The sequence below is a fragment of the Varanus komodoensis genome, unplaced genomic scaffold (assembly GCF_004798865.1).
Source record: "Varanus komodoensis strain SLA01 unplaced genomic scaffold, ASM479886v1 scaffold14_1, whole genome shotgun sequence".
Lineage (NCBI taxonomy): Eukaryota > Metazoa > Chordata > Lepidosauria > Squamata > Varanidae > Varanus > Varanus komodoensis.
This window is the reverse complement of record NW_025335438.1, coordinates 8,210,513-8,220,994: the sequence shown is the minus strand read 5'-3', so window position 1 is coordinate 8,220,994 and position 10,482 is coordinate 8,210,513.

Sequence of the window (10,482 nt, the reverse complement as noted above, 5' to 3'; positions counted from 1 at the left end):
GGTACCCCATTCATAACTTCTCTCCAGGTTGAGAAGCTACTGTTGATTATTACACTTTGTGACTGATTTTGAACCTACTTGTTGAACCTCCTATTAGTAGTTCTGTCAAGCCCACATTTTGCTAATTTATTCATGAGGATGTCATGGGCACTTTGTTAAAGGGTTTGCTAAAATCTTGGTAAATAATGTATATGTATTTCCTCTGTCCGTTTGTATGGCAACCCAGTTGAAGGATTGGATTAGGTTGGTTTAGCATTTAAGAAATCTGGGTTGGATTCTGTTTATAATTGCATTTTCTTCAAGATGTGTACAGACTGATTTTTTCAATGATTTGCCTCAGTAATTTTCCAGGGATTGAAGTTAGACAGACTAGTCTTTATTTCCCTGGTTCATATTTCTTCTCTTTCTTGTAGACTGGGACCACATCAGCTGTTGTTCAGTATTCAACACTTCTCCTGTTCTTCAAGATTTCTCAGATATTGCATATAGTGGCTTAAGAGAACTCTTGTGCCAGTTCCTCTAACATTCTAGGATGGAGCCCATCAGGTCCTGGTACCTGAAGCGTTTCAAGCTCCTTGACCATTTCTCTGTTGATCATGGACTGCCATCCTTCCCTTTCGGGCAGGTTGCATTTTCCTTTGTGGGAGAAGACTGAGCCAAAGTAGGAGTTCGGCACCTCTGCCTTTTCCTTGTAATCTCATGTTTTTACCTTCCTTGATGAGCTACTGTATGGCCCTCTCTTTTGTTTGTCTTGTATTGTGTATGTAGCTATAGAAGCCTTTCCTATTCTTTTTAGCGTGCCACACTCGTTTCATTTCTAAACTCACTTTAGCCTTTCTGATTCTGTCCCTGCGAGTCTTTGCTATCTGCTTATACTCTACTTTTGAGGTTTGACCTTTCCATTTCCTGTACATGTTCTTCTGAGCTTTTACGCTGTCGCCTGACTTTTTGTAGAGCCACAAGGGTTCTTGTTTCATTTCGTTTCATTTGGTTTCATTTTGCTTTGTCTCATCTCATCTGGTTTTGTTTTGGTTTTCTTTCTTTTTCTTTTTTTGGTAGGTTTCTATTCTTTTTCTTTGTTGCAATTATTTGTAGTGCTTTAAGATTTTTTTAAGATTTCCCATCTCTATTTGACTCCTCTCTCCTTTAGGGTGAGTTGCCAGGGAATTTTACTTATCGTTGATTTGAATTCCTTTAAATTGTCCCTCTTGAAGTCGAGGATATGTGAATTCAAGAATTGTGTGGTTGCTTTACCCTACGGTTGTTACTCTATGAACCAAATCATCTTTGTTGGTTAGTACTAAGTGTAGTGTAGCTGCCCCCCTCATCCTTTTTCCACTTTTTGATAGAGAAAGTTATTGGCTACACATATGAGGTATCTCTTGGAGTGACCATGTTTGGCTGACTGTGTCTCCCAGCAAATATCAGGGAAGTTGGAATCACATATGATGACCATGTTGCCACGCTGGCTGCTTGTTTTTTCAAGATAATGTCTTTGTCTTCTCTTTGATTTTGTGGGTGGTAGTACATGCCAATGATTATGTTGCTTTTCTTTTTTGCTCCTCTTAGGTTGACTGGCAAAATATGATCAGATTCGCCACCTCTTCTTAGCAATCTTGCCAACCTATTGTGGACTGACTTTCCAGAACATTTTCTAGCAACCCCATCCATAGCCACTGTAGCATGGTGGTTAGAATTCAGGACTGTGTTGGGATTAGGGCGATTTTGGGCCAGCTGCTTACTCTCAGCTTGACCTACCTTACAAGGTTGTTATGATGAGGATAACATGGAGTCATGTAAGGTGCCTTGGGTTTGTCATAAGAAGAAAATAGGCAGGATATGAATGCAATGTTGTCGTCATTACCATCATCACCATTATCATAATCAAAGGCATTACATTGATCCAAGTTTCTTGACTATAGATATATGTAGAAATTATCTAGATTCTGTCATACTTGGCATATCAGCTGAAGCTGATCAAAGGCTCACCCTCCTCTACCAAGTTGTGTGTACTTCCAGTGACAGTGTTGGACCCAAAGGCTTTGTCCAGACAATTAACTTGATTCTGTAATGCAGCAGCCTCCACGCAGCTGAAGGATGAACACCCACTGACTGAGCCTCTAACTGGTCAGGACTAGGTCTGATTTATTGGTCCTTACCCAGTCCATTCTGGTACAATAACTTTTTATAGTGTTTTGCTTGCCTTTTGAACTTTTGTTTTATATATTTCTTTTTATGATGATTGAATAACCAAAGCTATACCATCAGTGTCCATGGTGGAAAGGATTTTTCTTTTCAGAACATCCCTACATTCCATTCTTAACACAGCTTAACATCTTAACGTTTTTTTTAACCTTCAGCTGCAGATGTTTTCACTGACTTCTCCATAGAGATATCCAGTCATTTTCCACTCATGATTGTAGTTTCTATAGAACCCAGCAATGTAAATGATTAGTTCAGACTAATCCTTCCAGTATGCTTTGCCTGGAATTTGTCCACATCAGATTTTATTCAGCAACCTGCTGCCTGGTTGCCTCATTTTCTTTGGTTCCTCTGGTTTCCCTTTCAGTGTTTTCCAGTCTTGGCTCTCATAAATAATTTTGTGTCATTTGACACCTCAGTGTTCACCCTTCCTTAAAATCATTAATAAATATATTAAATAATGCATGTGCTAGTATGGCTCTTTAGGGCACCCCACTATTAACCTCCTTCCATGTTGAAAATTGACCATTTATTCCTAATCTTTGCTACCTCTTAACCGATTTCTAATCCTTGACAAAACTTCACCTCTCACCCCAGGACTACTTAGTTTCCTTAATAGCCTCTTGTGAGAGACTTTATCAAAGGCTTTTTGAAAGTCCAAATAAATTATAACCACCAGCTCTTCTTTCATCTACTATTTTCTTCACTCTCTCAAAGAATACTAATAGGTTGAATAGACACAGTTTCCTTTTGCAGACACTGAACTATTTTGTTCTTATCATATCATGTTCATCTCCAGTGTTCTTATAACTTGACATTAATTTTATTTCTCAAATAATTTCTCCATTTTAGTGGTAGGCAGTCTCACGTACATGCAATTTTCACGATTACCCTAGAGTCATCAGTAAAGACAAATACAGTATTGACTGCTTACCACTCTGCTGTTCTACTAGGTGATTTTCAGGCAAGATTACTGGAAATTTGTTTGGTTAGCATTTATAGAGCAGTAGGCCAGAGATATAGGCAAACAATCAAACAGATAATGTCTATGGATCCAGTATTGAATGCAGGCTGTTTGAATCTGTTGGGAGTCAAAAGAATTGAAGTGGCATAACTGCATGCAGGGTTGCACCATTCATAACCATGTTAAAAACACATTTGTGGTACAGTTGGTATTCTGTAAGATAGTCTTCCAGAGATGCATGCATAGGATGAAGATTTCAGGTTATTTATAAGGGACAAATAATTGCTTGATAAGTCCTTACTGCAGTTTAGGTTCATTTTACTTTCACCAGTTATGACTTGTTAGGTGAAATTCTGAATCATTTTAAAATGCAGGAGAGCAAGAAAATGACAAATGTATTTTTCATGCTTAAGGTAGTCACCATTGCTTTCATTCCTAGATCGGTAGGTGTTGCCTTCTCAAAACGTAAATGGCTTTTAGAAATATTTTATGACCAGTTTTCTTATGGAAAATGGTTATATTTCCCCTCTGATTCCCTTAGAAATTTCTCTCATTTTTAACTTCAATTTGCACAGCTAGATCTTCCTCTAAGCAGCCCTCAGTGATCTCCACACTAACATTTCTCTAGTAATCGGTTTCAAAGAATCCTACATGTTGGGCAGAAATTCTCTCTAAAGAACATTATAAAATAATGTCTGCCTAGCTCTGCATGAAATCAAAAGTTTCAAAACTCTAACAAGAGCTGACTTTACAAAACAACACCACCACCACAATACACAGAGACTACACAAAGTGTCTTGCTCAGTTACATTGTCTACAAACCTTTATGTCCTACTAATTAAATATCGTTGTTACAGAAATTTTCTTAAATTAGTGATATTTTTATGAGTAAGTTACTTATTCAGTAATAGTGAAATGGAAAGCAAGTTGGGGTACAGTTTGCAAAGGATTTGGTAAAGTCATTTAAAAGAAGAAAAGCCAAACCTACAACTTTGTCCCTTCTCACCATATCATTTTACTTCACAGGCTCTTGTTCTATATAGAACTAAACCATTGTTGTGCATAAACCTACTGTCACTAATCACACATGAACAAAGATTCGTCTAGCCATATTAGCAGCAGAAGCAGAGAATATCCCAAAGCTCAGATAATGAATTTTAGTTCTGTCTAGAAGGAAAGTTTTCATGTCTGTATTCTGGCAATTCTCCAAGGTTAGAAGGAAAAGAAGCAAATCCATATGTGTACTGAAAATAAGCCAGCAACAGTCTAAATCAACCAAGAATGAGTGAGTGTTTTTTCTTCCTTTCTGTCAAAATAATGAGAAGTGTGCATGTTGGAACTCTCTAAAGCTTTAAAACAAAAATAATGATAAACCATATGCACTTATTCATTCCTTTGTATTTAATTTTGCTTTCCCCTTTCTGTACAAGGTATGTAGCCAATGCAACCAGAGGATGAAGCCACATATGATGAAACCAGGGAAATGTGTGGGCTCAGGCTGTTGACACATTGGCTGGAGATACTGCTATAATGCCACAAAGAACTGCCAACCAACCTGGATAGGAAGTCTTACTGGCCTTGTTGCTCACCACAGTTGTTTGTGTGTGTGGGGTGGGGATAGTGTGTGATCTAGACCACTTATGAGCACCTTCTCAATAATGGTACTCTATTCTCTTTTCTATACAAAGCATTTTCTATACAAATAAATGCTAGACTGGAGATAGAAATTTATCAGCATATCAGCATACTGATGGTCATCAATTTGTGTTGCTTTAAGAAGTGATTGGACAAATGCATGGAGGATAAAGCAATAAATGGGCACAGTAACACTCCACTGTATGCAACTGGAGCCCCAGGTTTATAAATCCTAGTTCATGCTAATGTAGATGTCCTATACTGAAAATAAGGCCAAAGACTACATAGGGACGAGATTCCCCTGGCAACTAGACTGAATTTTATTCATTGATTCGATTCCAAAGATCTTACTTCCATCTGTGATGGATTCTCATTTCCCAAAAAAAATGTGCTAATATGTGATAAGACAAATTTGTCAATTTCTGTTTCTCTCAGTTTCTCATATTTTCATTTTTAGGGTTAACTCACCACATTTCACATAAGTTTGAGAATTTTTCTTTTAAAATGCAAGTACTACAGTTTGTATGTATTTATACATGTTTCTTCTAATACATGCATTCTGCTTGCAATTTTGCTTAAAATGTGCATTTTTCAAAGCACTTACTCTGAATATATGCATTTTTTAAAAAAATTAGAAAATTTATTCCAGACTTTGGAAAAGTGTAAACTTAGGGTTTCACATTAAAATGAGAAACTAATTAATTATTCCCTTATTTATAGGTAAAAGTACCATATTTTCCCCTATGTCAATCATATTTTTCAAAATTATAATGTAATTAATTCTTTAACCACTCAACAATTTAGCATTTACTCATAATAAGTTTTCCAAAAATACCCTAGCTATAGAGGAAGTTGAACTATTGCATAAGAATAAGGGAAAAGGAGTACTGAAGAAGGATAAGGAGATTGCAGAGAAACTGAACGGATTAGTTTCATCTTTTTTCAGTGCAGAGGATATAGGACAGATACCTAGAACCAGGGCTTTTTTTTGTCATAGAACGCACCGGAATGGCATTCCGGCACCTTTTTTTCCAATGGATTTTATGAAGTGATTTTGAATCGTAGCAGATCAGCAGCAAACATCATTAACATAGTGCCTGCGGGCTGCTTTTGTGTCCGTGCTGATAGTGAGTGAGTGCTTACTGCCTGCCGGCAGCTACCATTATGTTTATGTATGTGTAGAGTGACTGGCTTTATGTGTGTGTAGAATGACTGGCTTTACACTAAAAATCTTTTTTAGTGTAAAAGTGTGACTCCAAGATGTGAGTTCCTGCACCGTTTTTTTTTTTTTTTTACAAAAAAAGCACTGCCTAGAACTAATGATTTCAGGAAGAGAATTTGAGGAACTAAAGCTGATAAAAGATGACATTGTTGAACATACTAAAAGATAACAAATGACTGGGCCCATATTGTATCCATCCTAGAGTTCTTAAGAAAGTGAACTCAGCCCTAGACATCTTCACGTAATGTACATGTATAGTTCAGTCCTTAGATCGCTTATCAGGAAGAATAAAGGCTAAAAGTTTCATGTAGCTAAAACTCTCTGGTTGCCAAAGATGATCTAGATGGATCTATCATGTGAATATGCAGGTTCCTTCTTATATTGCTATAACAGCACATTCTAAATAATTTCTGCTTGCATGTAGCTAAGATTACACACACACACACACACTTCTAATAACTCAAAAAGCCCTTTCTCATCCAATGATTTGCTATGACATCTGTTCTACTCATATAGAGCTATCACTCTGCCAACCTAATATGCTGTAACAAGCAAAAGATACATGGCTCATCTAGATTTCTGAAACTTCGTGAAAAGTTTACATCCTTATACTTGAGAAGAAACTTGTATCTACATCTTAACAGATGGAAAACATTTTGGTTAAGTGTACATCTCTTTGAAGAACAGGAACACTGAAGGATGTTACTCTTAACAATACTGGTAGGAAACAATGGAGAGATTGGGGCCGTACTTCCTTCAGTCCTTGCTATTGCTGAAATCCTGAAAGACATACACAGAAGGTACCAAGTTTTGCATTAGCACCTCACCTTTATGTATCCCTGCCTGCAATTGCTTGCACTAATTCTTCCCATGATTTTCAATGTAAGAGCAACACTTAGCTAGTCATTTCATCTAAATGATTTATTGTTGGCATTCTTATCATTAACAACTTAAATTCTAAAAATCCGTAAAGCTGTTCCATAACAAAACCTCAAAATAATGAGAAAAATCCCAATAACATTAAGAACAGTAAAGCATTAAGACAGCTCTATAATTTGGAAAGCAGAAGACAGAGATGTGTTTTCACATCCCTCATTGCCAAGTGAGCAGAGGCCAACCAAAGTTCCGAAGGAAACACATTTTGCAGTCTGAGGGCAACATAGGAGAATGCATTTTCTTGAAATAGGTCTCTGTGGGTAATAGCATCCTCAAGAGAGCCTCTTTTGCAGATCTTAAAAATGAGACAGGTTCATAATGAGACAGGTGTTTTCTTAGATAGTCAAGACATTTAGGGTTAAAACCAGTGGAGGTTAGTGGCTCCAGTGTCACTATGATAGGATATCCACTTCAGGCTGTAGTTAGGACTTTTAGGGAGCTGGTCATAGTGCTGAGCAGATTTTGAAGCCAGGTTTCAGCACTATGTATAGATCCTTCCTATCTTAGACTAAAACCTAGTGGTTGAACCATCCTGTTAAAAATACCACTTTAAATTGATCAGCTGGCAGTATGTACATAGAACATCTGTCTGAGTCCCTATGTGACTGTAGGGAAAAGGATCTGGTTTGTGCCTGCTGCTCTGGCCCAGACATATCTCATTTCAGGAGCTGTGATGCATGCTTCATATGTGCATATAAATTGAATGGGCTATTTGGAAATGCCCTAATTTAGTGGTATAGCAGCTGTTTTGCATGTAGAAGTTCAAGGCTTGGTCCTTGGTATCTCGAGTTACTCCTTCATGGATCACTGCCTTGTTGTGGCGAAGGGGCTTGCATAGCTCAATGAAGCTATGAGCTATGCCGTGCAGGGCCACCCAAGATGGACAGGTCATAGCAGAGAGCTCAGACAAAACGTGATCCACTGGAGAAGGAAATGGTAACCCACTCCAGTATCTTTGCCATGAAACCTCATGGACAGTACCAAAAGGCAAAAAGATATCACGCCGGAAGATAAGCTCCTCAGGTCGGAAGGTGTCCAATATGCTACTGGGGAAGAGCAGACGGCTAGTAGTGCCGGAAGGAATGGAGTGACTGGGTCAAAGCAGAAAGGACATTCAGTTGCAGATGTATCTGGTGGTGAAAGGAAAGTTCAATGCTGCAAAGATCTATACTCCATAGGAACCTGGAATGTAAGATCCATGAATCAAGGCAAGCTGGATGTGGTCAAACAAGAGATGACAAGACTGAACATCGACATCTTAGGAATCAGTGAACTAAAATGGACAGGAATGGGTGAATTTAATTCAGATGACCATCAGGTATACTATTGGGGGCAGGAATCCCTCAGAAGAAATGGAGTAGCCTTCATAGTCAATAAAAGAGTAGGAAAAGCAGTACTGGAATACAATCTCCAACATGACAGAATGATCTCTGTTCGAATCCCAGGAAAACCATTCAACATCACAATAGTCCAAGTCTATGCCCCAACAACTGGTGCTGAAGAGGCTGAAGTTGACCAGTTCTATGAAGGCCTACAACACCTTCTAGAATTAACACCAAAAAATGATGTCCTTATCATCATGGGGGATTGGAATGCTAAAGTAGGAAGCCAAGAGATAACTGGAATACCAGGCAAGTTGGGCCTTGGAGTACAAAATGAAGCAGGGCACAGGTTGGTAGAATTTTGTCAAGAGAATACGATGGTCATAGCAAATACTCTTTTCCAACAATCCAAGAGACAACTCTACACATGGACATCACCAGACGGTCAACACAGAAATCAGATTGACTATGTGCTCCGCAGCCAAAGATGGAGAAGCTCAATACACTCAGTAAAAACTAGACCAGGAGCTGACTGTGGCTCAGATCATGAGCTTCTTGTTGCAAAATTTAGGCTTAAATTGAAAAAAGTAGGGAAAAGCACTAGGCCTAAATCCCTGATGAATATGCAGTAGAGGTGACAAATAGATTTAAGGAATTAGATCTGATAGACAGAGTACCTGAAGAACTATGGACGGAGGTTCGCAACATTGTACAAGAGGTAGCAACTAAAGCCATCGCAAAGACAAAGAAATGCAAGAAAGCAAAATGGCTATCTGAGGAAGCTTTACGAATAGCTGAGGAAAGAAGGGAAGTGAAAGGTGAGGGAGAAAGAGAAAGATACACCCAATTGAATGCAGAATTCCAGAGAATAGCTAGAAGAGATAAAAATGCCTTCTTAAATGAACAGTGCAAAGAAATAGAAGAAAACAATAGAATAGGGAGGACCACAGATCTCTGCAAGAAAATTGGTGTTATGAAGGGAACATTTCATGCAAGGATGGGCATGATAAAGGACCAAAATGGCAGGGATCTAATGGCAGAAGAGATTAAGAAGTAGCAAGATTACACAGAAGAACTATACAAGAAAGAGCTTAATGTCCCTGATAAGCATGATAGGGTCCTCACTGACCTGGAGCCAGACATCCTGGAATGTGACGTCAAATTGGCCTTAGGAAGTTTGACCAACAACAAAGCTAGTGGAGGTGACAGTGTTCAAGCTGAGCTATCCAAAATCTTAAAAGGCAATGCAGTAAAAGTGCTACACTCAATATGCCAGCAAATTTGGAAAACTCAACAGTGGCCACAGGATTGGAAAGGGTCAGTTTACATTCTGACCCAAAGAAGGGCAATGCCAAAGAATATTCAAACTAGCTCACCATTGCACTCATTTCACATTGTAGCAAAGTTACGCTCAAAATTCTACAAGCTAGGCTCCAGCAGTATGTGGACCACGAACTACCAGAAGTACAGGCAGGATTTCAAAGAGGGAGAGGAACTAGAGATCAAATTGCCAACGTATCTTGGATCATGGAGAAAGCTAGGGAGTTCCAGAAAAACATCTACTTCTGCTTCATTGAGTATGCTAAATCCTGTGTGGATCACAACAAATTGTACCAGACCATCTTATTTGTCTCTTGAGAGTCCTATATGCGGGTCAAGAAGCAACAGTGAGAACTGGACATGGAACCATTGATTGGTTCAAAATTGAGAAAGGAGTTCAGCAAGGCTGTATATTGTCGCCCTGCCTATTTAACTTATATGCAGAGCACATCATGCAAAAGGTGGGGCTAGATAAATCACCAGTTGGAATTAAGATTGCCGGGAGAAATATCAACAACCTCAGATATCCAGATGATACCACTCTAATGGCAGAATGTGAAGAGGCACTAAAGAGCCTCTTGATGCGGGTGAAGATCATGGCATCCAGTCCTCTCACTTCCTGGCAAATAGATGGGGAAGAAATGGAGGTAGTGACAGATTTTATTTTCCTGGGCTCCAAGATCACCACAGATGGAGACTGCAGCCAAGAAATTAAAAGACGCTTGCTCCTGGGGAGGAAAGCTATGGCAAATCTATACAGCATACTAAAAAGCAGAGACATCACCCTGCCAACAAAAGTGTGTATAGTCAAGGCTATGGTTTTCCCAGTTGCAATGTATGGCTGTGAAAGCTGGACCATAAGGAAGGCTGAGCACCAAAGG